This window comes from Eumetopias jubatus, unplaced genomic scaffold (assembly GCF_037043125.1).
Source record: "Eumetopias jubatus isolate StellerSeaLion01/CBP00866 unplaced genomic scaffold, mEumJub1_p1.0 scaffold_14, whole genome shotgun sequence".
NCBI lineage: Eukaryota > Metazoa > Chordata > Mammalia > Carnivora > Otariidae > Eumetopias > Eumetopias jubatus.
In genome coordinates, this window is record NW_028274820.1 from 76,366,752 (window position 1) to 76,387,273 (window position 20,522).

Below are 20,522 nucleotides of genomic sequence, written 5' to 3' on the forward strand. Positions count from 1 at the left end.
AATACAGTAAGTGTAACATCATGTACTAGAGCCTCCATCTTACGAAGTAAAAATGGCCACTCTTTCTGGGAAATGTACTTACTGTGCAGTATGGAGGTTATTCAGTACTATTGCTAAGTTCTTTGGATGAAGCTTAATACAGTCCATCAACTAGCCACATCTAAACACATTATCTTCATTGTTAATGCTACACAGTGGCCTCCAGTCAAGAGAACTCCTTTAACACCCTTCACACTTGACTACTTCACTCCAGACTCCAGAGTCATTCCGAGGTATCAATAAATAGTCGTGAATGAAAAAAAAATCACAGAAGTTTTGTCCAACACAGTAAGCCCCTCCAAGAGACTTTTCAGGTGTTTACTCACATAACCAATGCTTTGATGTTTCATAATTAGCAATTTTACATACTTTCTGAAGGTCGACATTTTATTCTCCACTTAGAGGTAAACACTGAGAACAAAGATTTCAGCTCCAATTTCTGCCTTTTACATTGCTGCCATTTGTCTGTCAAGGTTTCTTTTCTTCAGAGGAAAAGACCTCTTTTAGGAAATTTTGTCAAGGTCAACAGAACACAGAGTGGATTTTATTTAATAATCCTTTTGTATCACGAGTATTTACTTTTAGGATTATTGAGTTATAGTTTTCCTCCCAGACAGCAAGTTGGGTTGTCGCCCCTTGGGAAAAAAAGGTGGTGTGTGTGTTATGGGGTGGTGTTGTGTTAACGGCAGAGAAGAGGCTGGAAACTTAATACCATAAAGAAAAGGAAGGTGTAAATGGGTAGCACCTCAGGTCAGATAATGAGTGGGCTCTGAGGGAGGTTTATTCTTCTCTCTCAGGTGTGGTAGAAACTTCCATGTGAGATCATTCTCTAACCTATATGAAAATCTGTTTTTAATTCTCCATGTATCTGACTTGAAGCTTTTCCTTTGCACTTTTTTTTTTTATTCTCTGAGGGTTGGGGAGGTAAGCTGCCTCTCCTTTGATTTAAGGTTCTTACATTTTTCATTTATAACTCACTGGGTCTGCACACTGAGGGCATTCAGAGCTCCATTTCAAGAAGCGATTGCATCTTTGATCCAGTAATCCTCTAGAACCAGAATTCGGCAGTCCTTCCCAAAATCTGTTTTCCACACAGTACTTACAACCGTCATTTTCATTAGGTAAGTGCCAGATGGATAAACATGGCCAAATACTTTCCATGCTGCCTTGGCCAGGAAACCTCTAAGACGTGGAGAATTCATTGACCCATGGTTGTTGTAAGTTTGCATAATATTCTACCACCTCTCAAGTTTGCTTGTGACTGCTAGGTCACCTGTGACATTGGGCTGACGGCCTACCTTTAGGCTTCCTTGTTCTCACCTATAAAATGTGATAGAATTACTTGTTCAGTGTCTCAAAATGACTTGTCTGTAGACCACTGAAATATATTGGCTGCCTCATGTCCATGTTCAGCCCTTAACGTCCTCATAATACAAGCCTTGGTAGCTGGATCTTCTTCCTCTCCCCTTCCTCTCTGACTCCTAGAGACTCTCATAATTTAGATAAATGGCCAGTTCTCAGGCCTAGGCTTAGGAATCTGCCAGAGGAAATCACATAAAGCTAATGAAGCTTCAGTTCATGGACCGACCCTTTCCAAGCCTCTAGATATTCTCAGAGGTTGCAGGATAGTATAGTAGAGGGCACTTCACTTGAAATCTTGATGGTCCCAGACCAGTCCTGCCCCTTTGCCTCTAAAATTTGACCCTGGTAGACCTCAATCAGCTCAAATCCTATCTTTTGCCCCAAGGGGAAGAACCTGAACGAGTCACTGTTTTGCTCTCCAATACATGGCCATCTGGCCTATCCTGACCACAGCCAGAAATAGCACCATAGTGTTACCAATAGAGCTAAATTTTTTTTGTCTATACTGTCAATAACTAGAATGAATTTTGAGTGGCTCTGCTAGAATTAAGACTGACTTGTCTTTTTTTTCTATAAAAAATTTCATATCACTGCCATATAAAAAGGAAAACAATTGTGTGCAACCTATGAAAGACAGTGCAGTCCTTAGATTGCACCTTTTTGGTAGCTTTCTTAGAAACTAGAATGTTCTGTGGGAAGATTCGTAAAGGTTTCTTAAAATATCCTCTGGCCCAGATTTCCTCCTGTTTCAATTCCTTAGTGTGGATAAACAGACACTGGGTCCTGTTCTCTGCACTCCAACTGGCCTAGCGCCCATAACTAATCATACCATTTCCTTTAAAAATTAAGGCAGAACAAAGTACAATTTTCTAAGACTTTATATCAATATATCAAAGCATACCATGGAAAAGGAAAAAATAACTACAGTCTATTAGAGAATGTCTTTGATGTACTGTATGGTGACTAACATAATATAATTTAAAAGAGAGAGAGAATGTCTTTGACAGGTTTTAGATAGGCTTTCTTTCCTTTTTACAAAATTTCATCATACATGGCATAGTATAGTAATAAGTTGTATTAGTTGGGATTTCCAATCGAGAGACAAAAATTTGACTTATCCCAGTTTAAGCCAAAAGGGGAATTTATTTACTCATGTGAACTCAGGGTTCCTTAGGCACTGCCAAATCTAAGTGCTCAAATCTTATCATCAAGGCTTAGTCTTGTTCTCTCTTATGATTTTCTTTGGGTTGACTCCATTCTAAGGCAGGCTTGCTCCTCGAGGTAGTAAGCTAGCTGCAGCAGCTCCAGGCTTACAGTCTATTCTCTCAACAACCCTGGTAGTGGGTGAATGACTATTGGAACCTGAAACATAGTTCTAGAATTGAGTGTGTTTGGCCCTGATTGGCTTGAACTAAATCACAGGCCAGCTCTTGAAGCTGGGGAGGGAGTCAGCTCTGCCTGGTCCACTTGGCTGAGAAGAAAAGGAATTGTTTCCCAAGAAAAATCAGGTGCATTACCAGAAGTGGTTATGGTGATGGATTTGGGGCAGGTAAAAACAAAGGATCTTGATTAAAGAGTGCTGCAGCATGAGTCATAAAATCTGGGCTGTAATCTAACTGGCTACTAAATAGTTTTATTACCTTCAACAATCTTTTATCTCTGTAGGTCTTGGTTCCCAGTTCTGTAAAATTACAGACTTGCATAAAAAGTCCTCAAAGTTCTCTGTTAATCTTAACTTCTAACTCGGTGATGAATTTGCTAGATATTTTGGTATTAAAAACATGACTAAACCTGAATTCCTTTGATAAAATCAATACAATGACTTTCATGGGATAGCAATATATATATATTTTAATTTAAATTCAATTAACCAACATCTGGTACATTAGTTTCAGATTAGAGTTCAATAATTCATCAATTGTGTATAATACCCAGTGCTCATCATATCACGTGCCCTGCTCAATGCCCATCACCCAGTTACCCCATCCCCCCAACCACCTTCCCTCCAGCAACCCTCAGTTTGTTTCCTATGGTTGAGTCTCTCTCATGGTTTGTCTCCCTCTCTGATTTCTTCCCATCCAGTTTTCTTTCCCTTCCCCTATGATCCAACCTAAAGAGGTTGCCTGTTTCTTACATTCCACGTATGAGTGAAACCATATGATAATTGTCTTTCTGTGATTGACTTTGCTCAGCATAATACCCTCCCGTCCCATCCCTGTCGATATAAATGGTAAGTATTCATTCTTTCTGATGGCTGAGTAATATTCCATTGTGTGTGTATATGTGTGTGTGTGTGTGTGTGTGTGTGTGTGTGTGTGTGTGTGTGTATATAATATCACATCTTTTTTATCCATTCATCTGTTGATGGACATCTCAGCTCTTTCCACAGCTTGGCTATTGTGGATGTTGCTGTTATAACCACTGGGGTGTATGTACCCCTTTGGATCATTACATTTGTATCTTTGGGGTAAATACCTAGTAGTGCAATTGCTGGGTCATAGAGTAGCTCTGTTTTTAAATTGAGAAACCTCCATACTGTTTCCCAGAGTGGCTGTACCAGCTTGCATTCCCACCAACAGTGTAGGGGCATTCCCCTTTCTCCACATCTGTACCAACATCTATTATTTCCTGACTTGTTATTTTGGCCATTCTGACTGGTGTGAGGTGGTATAGCAATATATCTTATAGCAAATGTAGTTCTGTCTGGAGTCATGAGGTTGTGTGCTGTCTTTGAAACTGAGTGTTGACTAGAAGTGTGCAAGGTTTCTAACTCATTTTTTAACTCTCCAGTCTGTTTAGAGAAGTTCAAACTCTTATTTTTTAGAATCAGCCATGCTGGATATTAAGCTGTTTCCAGCACTTCTTTATTTTTTTTATGTATTCTTGTGGTGTTACTTAGAGAACCAGTGAAGTCTTGAAGTAGCAAGGATCAGTTAGAAAAAAATGAGATAGAATCAGGTTGTGAGCATAATTGACCCTTCTAATATGCTGCTTAAAAAAGGGGAAAGGGTTATCATCATAAGTTAAGAATCACAGAATTGAGCTGGAGAAAGGAGTGAACCCGAAAGAAAAGTCTTAACATATTTGATTGGTGCCATGACTAGTACTCAGTGTACAGTTGGCCTAGCTCATGGCATGATTAAGCGAAGCTGGGAAAGACCTCGGTGGGGAAGGGAAAAATTCTTTATGTTTGAGTATGGCACATAAATTTTCTCAACTAGAGATTCTTCCTTTGGGTGTTAAAAAGCCTTGTATTTTTATAAGTTTTCTATCTAAATGCAAATATGTGACTGCTCCACAGATTGTTGAGACTTAAATATAAATTAAAAATCAAGACTGAAAAAAGTATCACTGTTTAAAAGTTCCATCAAAACTTGTATGCTTCATCTGTCTGTGATATTGGCTATATATATATATATTGGCTTCTGACTTTGGCATAGATAACTCACTCATCTGGAGTTTCAAAGCAATACCTCTTTAATTTACGGTAGGTTCTTTATCAACTTAGACAAGAATGGCAGGTACTGTGGCAGGTGGACATTTTTCAGAATCCAAAGGTACCATTCCCATGAAATTCAATATAAACAGTGTCCTCTGAAGCACAAGTCTGTATCTCTTTAAAGACACTGTACTGATTAGACTCTGCAATAAAGAGGTTGCCTACTCATAAGGGGGATCGTGGCTTGATGTGAAATAAAAAAGCAGGCATTCAGTCTCAGGTCTACCCCAAAGTACCATATGCTTCCATGAATCTGGACCTCATCTTTGAAAAGTCTGAAGTGGTTATGATATAGATCTGTCAAGGAAGGCATGAGAAAGAACAAAATAATCCATATTGGCAATGCAAATACTCTAATAAGGAAGATGTGAGCTTAAAAGGGTATAGGCTTAAACTGAAATACATACATACATACATACATACATACATACATACCACAGACTTCCATGACTGACATGACTGCCCAGTTGTGGACACTGTATAAAAGGTTAGTTGGTACAGTGATCCTCTTTAAGTACATTGGGGTAAATATTAGATTTAAAGGTAAAGGTACTTAATGTATAACTGTTTACAGAATTAAGTGAGGTATAAGTTAATATTTAGCACCTCAAAAGAAGGGAAAGAAGATGATGTCATCACTCCACAGAAGAAATTGTAACCCAAAATTTAGTTCAGATATCAAAACTGATGATCTTGCACAGATGCACGCACACACACACACACACACACACACACACCCCAAGAAGGTATGAAAAAGTTTATTACTCATAAATTAAGGTTTTCTGGGGAAAGCAAGCCAGGCATCCAAGCAAGTCCAAAAGTGGATTGGAAATATGGAGGATTTGGGATTTCATGGTGGTTAGGTAGTAGGGCTGGAGTGAGGGTCCCTTTGTGTGAGTGGAGCTTGCATGACTGGAACTTCTCACCAGTGAAAAAATAGAGAGCATCCAAGGTTTCTTAATAGCTTGTCCAGATGTGAGTAAGGGGAAAGGGAAGTTATGCAGGTCAGAAGCTGCCAGTAGTCAATTTCTAATGATTAGTACTTTTTATATCCTAAGAAAACTATGCCTAATCTAAGGTAAATTCCCCCCCGCCATGATTTCTTTTAGAAACTATATAAATTTAGCTCTTACATTTAGGTCTTTAATTCATTTGAGTTGATTTTTATATATGATTTAAAGGATGAACTTTTTCTTTCTTATTCTTTTACATTTGAGTATATGATTGGTTCCATGCCATTTGTTGTAAAGATTAACCTTTCCCCATTTCCCCATTGTGGGTAGGTCTATTCTGGACTTGCTGTTTCCAGGATCTGTATATCCAACCTTAGGCCAGTACTTATTCTCAATTACTGTAGCTTTGTAGTAAGTCTTGAATTCTGTTAGTATAAATCCTACAACTTTATTATTCTTTTCAAAATTAATTTGGCTATTTCATGTCCTTTTATTTCCATATAAGTTTAGATTCACTTTGTCAACTTCTTAAAAAAACTACAGATACTTTAATGACTATTACTCTGAATCTGTGGGTCCTTTTGGGGGGAAAATACTAATCTCATCATATTCCATTGTATGTATATACCACATTTTCTTCATTCATCCATTAATGAATTCTTAGGTTGTTTCAGTGTCTTGGTTATTGTAAATAATGCTGCAGTGAACATAGGGGTGCAGATATCTTTTTGAGATGGTGATTTCTTTTTCTTTAGATAAATATCCAGAAGTGGGATTGCTGGATCATATAATTCTATTTTGAGTTTTTTGAGGAAACTGCATACGTTTTTCCACAGTGCTGTACCAATTTATATTCCCACCAAAAGTACTCAAGGGCTCCCTTTTTCTATTTATTTTTGATAATAGTCATACTATTCCTTATTTATTTGCACTTCCCTGATGATTAGTGATGTTGAGCATACTTTTCATGTACCTGTAGGTCTTCTTTGGGAAAAGCTCTATTCACATCCTTTGCTCATTTTTAATAAAATCAGATTGGTTTTTGCATGAGTTCTTCATATATTTTAGATATTAACCCATTATTAGATATATGATTTGCAAATATTTTCTCCATTCCATAGGTTGTCTTTTCATTTTGTTGATGGTTACCTTTGCTGTACAGAAGCTTTTTAGTTTGATATAGTCCCACTTGTTTGTTTTTACTTTTGTTGCCTTTGGTGTCAAATCCAAAAAAGTCACTGCCAAGTCCTATGCCAAGGAGCTTACCCCCTGTGTTTTCTCCTAGGAGTTTTGTGGTTTCAGATCTTCCTTTAAGTCTTTAATCCATTTGAGTTAATTTTTGTGAGTGGTGTGGATAGTGGTTCCCCTTCATTTCTTTTACATGTGGCTGTTCAGTTTTCCCAGCAGCATCTATTGAAGAGACTATCCTTTCCCCATTGTACATTCTTGATGCCTTTGTCATACAGTAATTGACCATCTATGTACAGGTTTATTTCTGGGCACTTTTCTGTTCTATTGACGTATGGGTCTGTTTCTTTTGATTGACCCACTTTTTTGATTAGTATGGCTTTGTAATATAGTTTGAAATCAGGGAAAATGATGCCTCCAGCTTTTGGCGTTTTTTTTGTTTGTTTTTTGTCCTCAAGATTGGTTTGGCTCTTTGGGGTCCTTTGTGGTTTCATACAAACTTTAGGGTTGTTCGTTCTATTTCTGTAAAAAGAAAAAAAAATGCCACTAGAAATTTTGTAAGGATTGCATTGAATCTGTAGTAATAGGGACTTTGAGTAATAGCAATATTTGAGTAATAGGGACGTTTTAACAATATAAGTTCTTCCAATGAGCACAGAATACCTTTCCACTTATTATTGTCGTCTATAATTTCTTTCATCAGTGTCTTACTGTTTTCAGTGTACCAAGTCCTTCAGCTCCTTGGTTAAATTTATTCCTAGGTATTTTATTCTTTTTGATGCAATTATAAATGAGATTGGTTTCTTTTTTTTTTTTAAAGTCAAGAACTTATTTTATTTTAAAATAAACATTGAAGATACCCCCCCCTTCCCCACCACCCTACAAAAAACTTGAATGTGGAATGTTCAACAGCCTATCCATTTTAGTAGGTTACAAAACCAGCAAAAACTCCAGTTGTCTAATAATGAATGTTTGAGAATAGTTTTGTGTCTTGTTTTTTGTTTTTCTTTAGTAGCTGAGCACCTACTGGAAAAATTCCTTAGCTAAAGGCTAATAAAACAAAATTCAATTTCTGCACAGAAAATACCATTCACTTAGTATTAGTAGCCTTTGCTGAATAGATGGGATTAATTCTTCATGAAGTCAAAGTGGGATATGACAAGCAGCATTAAGTTCATAGGCACACAGAACAAGTGCTCAAACTGCTAGCACAAATTCCAACAGTACTAAACTGTCATCTCCATCAAACTTGTGACTCTCCCTATGCATCTAAGTGAAGGAATCACCACTTTGAATATAAATGCCTCCATGAGAAAAAGATAATTCAGTTAGGGTTAGACAAAAGATAAATGCAACTACTACAGAAATAGCTGCTGGAGATAACCATAAAATTTGAAACACTAACAATGCATGGGGTGAACCACATAAGCTGCTAGCTGTTGAACACCAGTGTTTCAAGATACAACTTTTATAAACATGTTTTATTTGTTTTGCTTATACCATCAGAACTGAAACTGCTGTCTGTCATTTCCCTAAAATAGGGAAATCAATCTAAAACACATACTGGTGCTTTGCAAAAGATAGCAATTTAAAAGGGTGGTAGCAGCAGGCATTTGATACTTTTCTTTTAAAAACCTTCAGGCTGCAGGAAAAACACGTGACCAAGAGTGTTATGATTATCCATTAGATATTTTCATCAGTACCTGTACCAATTTAGGTGACAATACAGCAAGATCCGAGGATTAGTGACAGACAATGGACATTATAAGGAATGATATATAGTACCAATCCTTGCAAAGTCATTGTCGAAGAAACTGTTAAGTGTTCAAAAAGGTATCTAAATACTTCACATTAAGTACAGAAGCGGCCATCCAGATTACATCCCATATTTGTTGCATATTTTTCAAAAAGTGCCAATCAAAGCCTAATTTTGCATTTTGGCTTTGTCTTATACAGTATCAGCTGTTAAAAAGCAATTTACATGTGTTTTTAACCACAGTCGTTTGGCCAGAAGATGAATAGTGCTGTGTCAAAGCTGGTAGCCAGCCTTTTATATTAAGGGCCCATGCATAATTTGGTATGCATCTAACGTTCAGTGCTCCAATTTAACTGGAAAAGCTGTGAAATGCAGTTGTTCTGCCAAACCACACTCCACTCCTTCTCAAAAGGAAAATATTTTAGTTTTGTCAATTACCATTGAATAACTCTAGGGCTGATTTGTAGATTTTATCCAATGTCAAAAGTCAATCTTGCTTTTTCCAAGCCACTTCAAATAACTACGGAGAGATCACCCTGTAAAGTGTATTATGTTTTACTCCTAAGCAAGGGTGAGGAATCTGAGTATCATGTGCAAGGCTCAAGATGACGCTTAGGACAGAACATGCAGAATAAAAATAGTTTCCTTCCATATCCAGGTAATATAAAGCTGACAATTGTAGTCCTGTCTTTATGGGATGAAAACAGTCCCTTTACAATAAGTTTCCTGAAAGGGAGAACAAATAGATAATAACTCTTCTGGTAACATATTATGGTACACTGGCCAGTGTGTTTTTGGCATTTAAACATAATCCTGTGAATCAGATTAATTCACTTGCTGAGTGTTCATTTGCGGCATCCCTCTGTTGGGTCTTGGGGGCCCTCCACGACCTCGTGGGGCTCCCCGTGGTCCACTCTGCCCAGAGCCTCGCTTGAAATTCTGCTGATATCCATCCCGCTGATAGCCAGAGTAGTGCCGGGGAGCACTGAACTGAGACTGTGTATAACCACTGTTTGGAGTGTTAGAGAATGAAGGGCGGTAACCATCATATCCTCCTCTGAATCCATTGGCAGGGCCCCTGTATCCATTCATCAAGCCTCTAGCACCACGGGAACCGCCACGAGACACACCACGACTGTTATAATAGGGCTGACTGCTACGTGGAAATCCAGTGTTCTGCTGGGGAGGCTGCTGGTGGTTACCAGTCACTTGATGGGGCTGGTCCTGGGAACCATGGTAGGTGCCAACCACTGTTTGAAGCTGTTCTTGCTGAAGGTCTGTCTGTTCTACTTGGTGAGGCTGACTAGAAAAGCTCTGGTTATAACTGGCCTGGTACTGATTTTGCTGTTTCAAAGTTTCTGGTTCATTAACAGGAGGAACTGGGGCATTCATATTGAACACCGTTTGCATGGATTGGAATGGAGCTGCATTTACATTGATTCCACTACTATGTAATGGTTTGCTTGTCCCAGCCTGGAACACCTGAGGCTGAGAAGCAGCCGGAAGGGATGATGATGCTGTAGTCTGGTCTGTATTTAAAGAGATTGTTGCCTGAATCTGGTCAATTGGTTCCTTTTGTGGTCGCTGCTCTGTAGCATGAGAAGGCTGGTACAAGGGTTGAGATGCTGTATACCCCTCACTTGTGGATGAAACCAAAGGAACCTGTGTAGCTTCTGGTTGTACAGGAACTTGATTAGGCTGAGCAAGTCTAGATTCAGAATGAACCGGAGGGCAAACCAGCTGAGGCATGTCCATGTTTTGTGTCGGATTCATAGGCTGTGCAGATACAATGGCAGGATCAAGTGTCTGGTTTTCAAAATCCAGCATTGAATCCTATATGAAATTATAGGGCCCCTGCATTTGCGCCATAAGGTCCTGGACTCACTGTCTTCTCACAAGGGGATCTGCCTGAGCCACTGGAGTCAAAGAGTGGGGCTCTGGTACTGAAGGAGATGCAGCCTGAGGTTGCTGCTGGAGTGAATTTACCACCTCAACTGTTTCAACTGTCCACTCATCTACCTGCTCCTTTTCTCCACTGCTGAACTGTGTTTCTGCCATAAATTGTCTATTTACATACTGTTGATTCAACTTCACTTTGTTCGGTGTATTCTTCTGCTGGCTCAGGTTCAGCTTCAGCTACCTGGTCTTCAACTGTAGGTGCTGAGGCTGCCTCTTCTTCCTCACATAGCCCATTCTGGTGGTTGTGAGTGCTGTCAAAGTAGTTTGACTGGAAAACACGCTCAACAATTTCCTTTAGAGCTTTATAGGTTGTTCCACATACAGCTTTTTCCTTTCCTTCCAGTAAGTCCCATAGGTGAATGGAAGCATGTTCATACTGCTCATTCAACCTCAAGCTCATGTCCCGTTCAGGGTCGGCTAATTTGTAGAATTCATCCAACAATGACAATTCCTCTTCAGACAATATTGGCACTCCATTCAAACCTTGCTTCAGATCAGTTCTCACCTCATCATCTCCCAATTTGTCTAAAACATACTGGAGCTCAAGTACAGTTTTTAAACGTTTCTGTTCTGCTTCTTCTCTCATAAGCTGCTCCCGACGCGCTGTCTTCTTTATTGTTTTCTGAATATCTTGACTTAATGCCATGAAACTCCTCTGTAATTCTTTTGCAAACTCCAAATTATTTGTGACTTCCTGGTACTTAGATACGGCATCCAGCTGATCTTGATTAAGCCTTTCCCCTTTGTTCATTCGTTCCTGGTAATCATCAAGCTTGCCCTTTTTCTTCTCCAGGTTCCGAAGTTTCTTGTCGATCACCCCGAGGATCTGCTTCATGGCCTCGGTCTGGACAGCGCCGGTGCCGGTTGCGGGGTGCTGGGAAGCAGGCGCAGCTGCCCCGGCCCCCGACGCCGCCTCACTCCTGGAGGAACGCGACGGGGGTGGCGGTCCGGACGACTTGCTGCCGCTTCCGCTGTGGCTGGTGGCCGAGGGCATCTTTAGACCGTTGAGAAGAAAGAAAAAAGCTGGAGGAAGGAAGACAAGAGCGGCGAGTCAGGCGGCGGACGGGGCGAGACGCGGGACAAAACGCGCAGCGGGCGGGAGCCTGCGCGAGCGGGTGGGGGTGGGGATCGAGATTGGTTTCTTAATTGCTCTTTCTGATAGTTTGTTATTTGTGTATAGAAACACACCTGATTTTTGTATATTTATTTTGTATCCTTCAGCTTTACTGAATTTGTTGTTTAGTTCTAACAGATTTTTGGTGGAGTCCTATAGTATCATGTCATCTACATAGTGACAGTTTCACTTCTTCCATTCTAATTTGGATGCTTTTTATTTCTTTTTCTTGCCTAATTGCCTTGGCTAAGACTTCTGATACTATGTTGAATAAAAGTGGAGAAAGTGGGCATCCTTGCCTTGTTTCTGATCTTAGATGGAAAGCTTTCAGCTTTTCACCTTGAGATGTTGGCTGTGGACTTGTCACTTATGGCTTTTATTAATGTTGAGGTATGTTCCCTCTATATGCAGATTGTTGTGAGGTTTTTTTCATGAATGAATGTTGAGTTTTATTAAATGCTTTTTCTGAAGTACTGAGATCATCATATGGTTTTTTCCAATTTTGTTGAGAAATAATTGATATACATCACTGTACAAGTTAAAAGCATACAACAGGATGTTTGATTTACATGTATTGTGAAATGATTACAACAGTAGGTTCAGCTCATCTCTTTTCTTATATAGATACAATAAATAGAAAAGAAAAAAAGAAACATTTTTCTTTTTGTGATGAGAACTCTCCAGACTTATTCTCTTGAAACCTTTCTTATATAACATATAGCAAGGCCTGCTATACTCAACATGTTTTACATTACATCCCCACTACTTATTTATCTCATAATGAGAAGATTATACCTTTTTTCCTTTACTTTGTTAATGTGGTGTATTACATTGATTTAGCACATTGAGCCATCCTGGCATCCCTGGAATAAATCCCACTTGATCACGGTATATGATCCTTTTAATGTATTGTTGAATTTGATTTGCTAATATTTTGTTGAGGATTTTTGCATCTGTGTTTATGAGGAATATTGGCCTATACTTTTCTTCTCTTGTAGTGTCCTTGTCTGTTTATGGTATTAGAGTCATGCTGGCCTTGTAAAATGAGTTTGGAAGTATTTCTTCCTTTTCTATTTTTTGGAAGAGTTTGGGAAGGATTGGTATTCCTTTAAAATGTGATAGAATTTACCAATGAAGTTGTCTGGTCATGGACTTTTGTGTTGGGAGGTTTTTAGTTACTGATTCAATCTCATTACTAGTAATTAATCTGTTTAGATTTTTCTTTTCTTGAATGATTCAATCTCAGTTTATGTTTCTAAAAACTTATTTCTTCTAGATTTTCTATTCATTAGTGCATAATTATTCCTAGTAGTATCATGATTTCTTATATTTTTGTGGTATCAGTTGTAATGTCTCCTTTTTCATTTCTGATTGTATTAGAGTCCTCTTCTCTTTTTGGTGAGTCTAAAAGTTTTGTTCATCTTTTCAAAAAAACAGCTCTTAGTTTTATTGATATTTTCTATTGTCTTTTTAGTCTCTATTTCATTAATTTCCTCTCTGATATTTGCTATTTTCCTTCTATCTTTGAGCTTTGCTCTTTTTCTAGTTCCTTGAGGTATAAAAGTAGATGCTTTATTTGCGATCTTTCTTGTTTCTTAATGTAGGCATATATTGCTATGAGCTTCCCCTCTTAGAAATGCTTTTCCTGTATCCCATACATTTTGGTATGTTGTATTTCCATTTTCATTTTTCTCAGGATCTTTTTAGCTTCTCTTTTGTCATTTTCTTTAACCCATTGTTTTTCAGTACTGTGTTGTTTAAACATATTTGTGGATTTTCCAGTTTTCTTGTATTTGATTTCTGGTTTCATACCATTTTAGTCAGAAAAGATGTATGATTTCAGTCCTTTCAAATTTATTAAGACTTGTTTTTTTGTTAAGTCTTAAATTTATTAAGACTGCTTAAATTTAATAAGACGTTGTAGATCATAGATATATGATCTATCCTGGAGAATGTTCCATGTGCACTGGAGAAGAATGTGTATTCTCCTATGTTTGGATAAAATATTCTATAAATGTTTGCTAAGTCCACCTGGTCTAATGTGTCGCTTAAGTCCAATGTTTCCTTATTGATTTTCTGTCTGGATAATATATCCATTGATGATAGTGGCATATTAAAGTCTACTATTTTTGTTTTGCTATTTCTCCCTCTAGGTCTGTTAGTTATTTGCTTTGTATATTTAGATGCTCCTATCTTGGGGACATAATTATTTACAAATGGTATATCCTCTTGGATTGACCACTTTATCATTATATAATGGCCTTCTTTGTTTCTTATTACAATCTTTGCCCTAAAGTCTATTTTTCTTGATATAAGTATAGCCACCACTTTTCTTAATTTCCATTTGCATGGAATATCTTTTTCCATTGCTTCACTTTCAGTTTGTGTCCTTAAAGCTGAAGTGAGTCTCATATAGGCAGCATATAGTTGAGTCTTATTTTTTTTATTCATCTAGTCACTCTGTCTTTTGATTGGAGAATTTAGTGCATTTACATTTAAAGTAATTATTGATAGGTATGGACTTACTGCCATTTCCTTTGTGTAAATCCTTTGTTGTTTTCTTCCTTTGCTTTCCTCTGGGATCTGATAATTTTCAGTAGTGGTATGTTGGGAGTCCTTCCTCTTTAGTCTTGAGAGAGTGGTCTTATGGGAGATAAACCTTGTCAACCATCCTGGCCTGTGCTCCTGGTTGTTTCTCAAACTTTTGTGATCGATCAAGTTGACTTGTTTTTTAGTGGCTCCTCTAATGTGTCAAGATGTGTCAAGACCCATCAGAGTCCCAAAGGGAAAAATTGTAGTCAGTACCTAAATGCAGGCTAGTTGGAAGCCAGACCCTCAGGCAGTGTTTTGGAAAGTATATAATTAGGCTGCTTCCAGGGAGAAACTGGGAGGTGACTGTTTTTGCCTGCTTCCTCTGTAGTGGGCCCAGATGTATAGCCAGGAGTGGGGATGGGGTGCTCCTGAGCCAGCAAGAACTTTTCCTTCTTTCCTATAATCCTGTGGGACTCCTGAATGAAAGCCCCATTGGCTGGCAGAGTTGGGATCTGCCCTTTGAGCAGCATCCATAGAAGCTGAGGTGCAGACATTTGTACAAGCTCTTTCCAGGGAGATACTGGTCATTTGGGGCAGGCAGGAGGGAGATGGCGAGGAAGTGTCCACATTGAAGTCCCCCCTTACATGTGTGCTAAATTAGAAGCTTGACCCTCAGACAATAGCTTTTTAAGTATGCCAGTAGATTCCTTTTAGGGAAAGGCTGAGAGATGGGCATTTTTTGCCTGCTTCCTCTGAGCTGAGCCCTGGGATGATAGCTGCAGTGAGTGTCCATGCTCATGCCCATTAATAACTGCTCCTTTGTTTGCTATTCTCTTATGGGTCTCATGGACAAAAGCCTATTGGGCTTTAAATGGAGGTGTTTTGGTAGCCCATCCCTCAGGGAGAGTCTTAAAACTTGGGGGGTGCTAGATGTGGGGTCCAGACCCTTGGCTGCTCAGGGAGAAGCTGGGAGTTAGGGGTTCCCTTCTGATTGTATGGCCCTGTGTTAGAGTAGGGTTTATGGCAAGAATGTTTCAATCTTTCCTGCCTGTTTTCAGTGTGGGTCTTTTTTTTTTTTTTCTTAGTCACTGGATGTGTAGGAGTCACTCAGATAGTTTTCTGGTTTTCTTTCAAAGGAACTTGCTCCTTGTGTAGCTGTTCATTCCATGCGTCATGGGAGGAGGGAAGTTCAAGGGTCTCTTGTGTCACCGTCTTTGAAGACGTCCTCTGTGCTCTTGTGTGTTTTTTGTTTTGTTTTTTTGTAGATGTCCTTTCTTGAGTTAAATCTCTTTTCCTGATCAACTCAAAGTTTTTATCATGAATGGATATTGAATTTTCCCTAATATTTTTCTGTCTGTACTGAATGATTATATGGTTATTTCTTCTCTTTTTTGCTATTTTTAGAATATATTTTTCACCAGATATAGAAATTTAGGTTGACAGTGTTTTTTCCTTCAGCACTTTAGGAAACTACTTTGATTTTTTTTCTGGCTTGTATCCTTTCTGTAAGTTATGTGAAGTCCTTATCTTTGCAACATGTCTTTTTCTCTGGCTGCTTTTAAGATTTTCTTTTTACACTTAGTACTCCTTAATTCTGGTAGTTAACCCAATCTGAAACCCATGGCCTAGGGATGGTCAGCTTGAATTCTAAAGAGGAAGATCAGACAATAGAGGCAGTTACTATAAGTACTTGTCTAATTTTATCATTGATCGTCATTAGAATCTTGGTTAATTAGTGTAATAAATGTCAAAAATGAATTTTCTTGGGTGAAATTAATGACTTGTTAGTTGGTTTAATGAATGTTAAAAATATCTTTTTGGTTAAATAAATATTTTAATTGTATCACTTGGCTAAAATATTTTAGAGACTTTAAAAAGATTTAATTATTCGAGAGAGAGAGAACATGGGTGGGGGGAGGGGCAGAGGGAGAGGAAGAGAGAGAATCCTCAAGCAGACTCCCCACTGAACATGGAGCCCGATGTGGGGCTCGATCCCAGTACCCTAAGGTCATGACCTGGGCCAAAATCAAGAGTTGGACACTTAATTGACTGAGCCACCCAGGCGCCCCTAGGAGATATTTTTGATGGATAATAAAGTATAAACATCTTGAGAAGCACCTCAAGGATGGTGCTTGATCTCTTAAGTGGCCTCTAACCCAGTCTTGGTTAGAAAGATTTCTGGTTGACCAATTCTGATGATAAAGTAAATTCTGATGATAAAGTAAATATCATTATGTCTGCCTCAAGTGAACTTTTCATGAAAGATGTTGTTATATCATCTATAGGATAAAAAGCTGAGACTTCATCAACTTCATAAAACAGTTATATGAAGTACTTGGTGTCTGCTTTCTAATGAACGCCTTTTAAAACAAATTTGAATGTGAGACAAAATTTGACCTAAGATTCTTGCTTTTATAATAACCCAAGAGTGAGGTTGAGGGAAAGTAGTTATCCTTCACCCACCTCTAATCAGTGATGGCTATCATCATTTACCAAAAAGAACCTAAGAGTTGTGCATGGCCAATTTATAACAGGCCCTAAATTAGTTTAAAGGTCTTTATAAAAATGTTTATTAAAATGTACTAGATGAGGGGCGCCTGGGTGGCTCAGTTGTTAAGTGTCTGCCTTTGGCTCAGGTCATGATCCCAGGGTCCTGGGATCGAGCCCCGTGTCGGGCTCCCTGCTCGGCGGGAAGCCTGCTTCTCCCTCTGCCACTCCCCCTGCTTGTGTTCCCTCTCTCGCTGTGTCTCTCTCTGTCAAATAAATAAAATCTTTAAAATAAAATAAAATAAAATATACTAGATGTGTAAATAGAAAAATAAGATTAAAAAATATGAAGCCACCACAGCAGCTTTTTTTCTGCCCTCCATATCCATCCTCAAGGACACCAGAAAACTTAAATCACAACCTTGAGTCACATGGTCAGGTAGATCCAGATTGGAAGAAACATTCAAAATTATCTAGTATAGCCTTTTAATTTTTCAGTACCTTTCCTAGAGACTTGATTAATTATTCAAAGGATTAATCAAGGTCCTCCATGAAAACTTTCTCAGGTTCTATGAATCCTTTGTTCTCTTTATTGAGCTTTAAAGTTTAATAACTTAAAATTTTATTCATTTAACTAAAATTGTATCTGTTTGACCACAGGTTTTTGTTGGCTCACCTGCATTTGTCTGGATTTTAGAGACTGCACTTTCTCATATGCTGACCATATAATAGGTTCTCAGTGGTACTTATATTTCATTAATTTATTTGATCTTTGTAACAATCTATGAAGTGTAGGTACTAATTGCCGTTATTCAGGTAAGGAATTTGGAGTCAGAGACTTCAGTAATTTCCCCAAGGTCATTCTCATCTAGTAAATGGTATTTAAATAGTAATTTAAATACTTAAACCCAAGTCTGTTTATAGAGCCCAAACTCTTTTAACACTATATGATACTGTTTATCAATATATTAAGTGGAATAATTCATGAGATAACACTTAACACAGGACCTAGCATAAAAATATTTTGATAAACATTATCTAATTTAGGAGGTAACTAATCTTTTCACTTTTTTCCCTCTGGTCTGATGGATACTTTAAGCTTTTGAAGTTTTAATTGACCAAGAAGTTCCTGTGAAATAAACCAAAAACTTCTCTTCCACAAGGGGAAAGGACTCTGATGGGCAGGAAATGATGGAAGTAGGAAAGAAAGACCAAAGAAGGGCTTGAGGAACCCCAGAGTTAAAAAAAAACAAACAAACTAGGGGATCATTAGGGAACATGGTTTAAGACAGAAAACATGTGGGTGCCGGTCAGTAGCCAGAGAGAAAGGCCATTGCAAGAGGCCTTATTTGGGTGTTCAGGAACCTGGATAGACAGATGTGCAGGATGATTGTATGCACTTTCCACAGTGCCAATTCTTTTTCTTTGGTTTTTGTACTGATATCAATTCATTCTGTTCAGTGACTCAGAAATTCTAAAATCCTAAATGAAAAAAATGTAGATACCTATTGTGGTGGTGGTGGTGGTGGTGTAGTGGTGAACATGGGAACTTCCTACAGCTCTACTTGAGAGGAACTTGAACTGAACTGGGGTTGCTGGTTAAGCAAGGACATCATCATGTTTTTATCAAGTTCTTGCCAAACATCCATATATCCATTATAGTGCTATGTCAAAGGTTCAAAATAACTGAATTAAAACCAATGAATCAACGAAGTAATGATTAGTAGAAATTTATTATGCACACACCAAAAAGACAATTGGCAAGCCGGGAGTATTTCAAACCAGAGCATAGAATGAGGCTTTAGTGGTATATTGCTATAAATATAAATATATAGGGAGAAAGCAGTGACTATTTATTCTTCACAGTGATTAGTTACAGTATTAAAATGTGCTTACTTCTTATCAATCTTGGGAAACAGTTCAAGTTTTGCTTAGCATTTCCAGAGGCACAAGCAAGAAATTATCCAGGTCAAGCTAGTCTTGCAAAATAAGCTAAATTAAGCTTTGCCTACATGACTAAACTAGTTTTGTCTGCTCAAGGAACCTTCAAGACTGGTCTTTGTCCTTGATTTTAACAACTACTACAAGGCCATTGTAGTAGCTCCAATTTTTTTTCTCAAGATTTTATTTATTTATTTGTCAGAGAGAGCGCGTGCACAAGCAGGGGGAGTGGCAGAGGGAGAAGGAGGCTCCCAGCTGAGCAGGGAGCCCGGTGCGGGACTCGATCCCAGGACCGGAGATCATGACCTGAGCCGAAGGCAGACGCTTAACCCAACTAAGCCACCCAGGCACCCTGTAGTAGTTGTTTGGCTATTAGATATTGGAGGTAAAAAGAAATAGTAAGGTATGAATGGCCTTTGCCTTCAAGTAGCTAACGGTACTTTCTGTTTGATGTTAAATATTTGTAACATGATATTTTTTTCTCTCCTCCAAGTTCGGAACTCAGCTAGGATTAGCTGGATGAAATGTCTCTTCAGCCTGTGTTTCTTAGTTATCTTATCCAGTTGTCTAGCTTTTGGTCCCTTTTCCTCAGCTTTGTTGCTCCTTATTCACTTCCTGTTCCGGTGTTCCTGTGTTCCACTGCTCCCTACCCCACCCCATGCACCTGGGGCATCACTTGATGTTAAGGACCCCATTTCTGTTAGCCTATCTGATGACTTCCTTCTAGTTAAATGTAGGGATTCTGATTCCATCCCACAGTGTTCAGCTGAAAATTAAAAAAAAAAAACCTATTCTGAGACAATTTGAGGTACTTGATGATTATAGAAGGAAAGATTTCTGAAGTTAGGAGGTACTTTTGTTTCAAATAAAAAACCTAGGCCTAGAAAAGTTAAGTCTCATAAGGCCAGTGACACAGGTCACTCGGGCAGAATGGGGTGTTTTATTTCCGTTTCTGCGCTCTATTTACCATAACACAAAATACCACAATATATCACATTGAATAAGACGGTTCAGAAACAAGGAAGAAAGGGGCAGGAACATCCTGTCTCACCTCTCAAATTACCCCACACAGGTGTGACATATTTCACTAGTTCCTATTTCATTTACTTAAAAGGACAGTCTTGAAAATTCCAGGGTAAATTGTCAGAAATGTGTGAACAACAAACTGGTTTGACCAAACCAACTTGTGCTGCTTTTGGCTTTAAAAAATATTTTAGTGAAAATATTTATATTTGGACTTAAATACCCCTCGAAGGATTTGTCAGGAAGAAAAGAGAACATTGATTGTTTAGGCTCCACGAAGACACAGAGGCCCAGAAATCAAATGAATTTGATCAGTCTGTTTTCTCCTCATAAAGAGAGAAAAAAAAAAAAGTCCCAAATCACTGGGTGGTCATCATAGATAGAATTCAGCTGTAAGCAAGAGTTACTTGAATATCTATAGACTGTTTCCAGTTCAGAGCCAAGCAGATACACCGAAACTTTCTGGATTGAAAGGGAAGCCATTGTGGCTAAAAGAGTATGTCAGTTTCTTTAAAAAAAATCTTGCTGGGGTTTTTGTTGGGGTTGCCTTAGGTAGATTTAGCAAAAATTGACTCAGTAGTCAGTATTAAATCTTCCTGCCACTAACACGCTGTATCTCTACCTTTATTTAGGTCTTGTTTAATTTGTCGGCAATATCTTGTATTATTC

At 38.4% G+C, this 20,522-nt stretch overlaps 1 pseudogene; it reads right to left on the reverse strand.

Moving 5' to 3' along the window:
• Positions 1-9,336: 9,336 nt before the first annotated feature.
• On the reverse strand, positions 9,337-11,765 carry LOC114210664 (caprin-1 pseudogene; annotated as a pseudogene).
• Between the last annotated feature and the right edge of the window lie 8,757 nt (positions 11,766-20,522).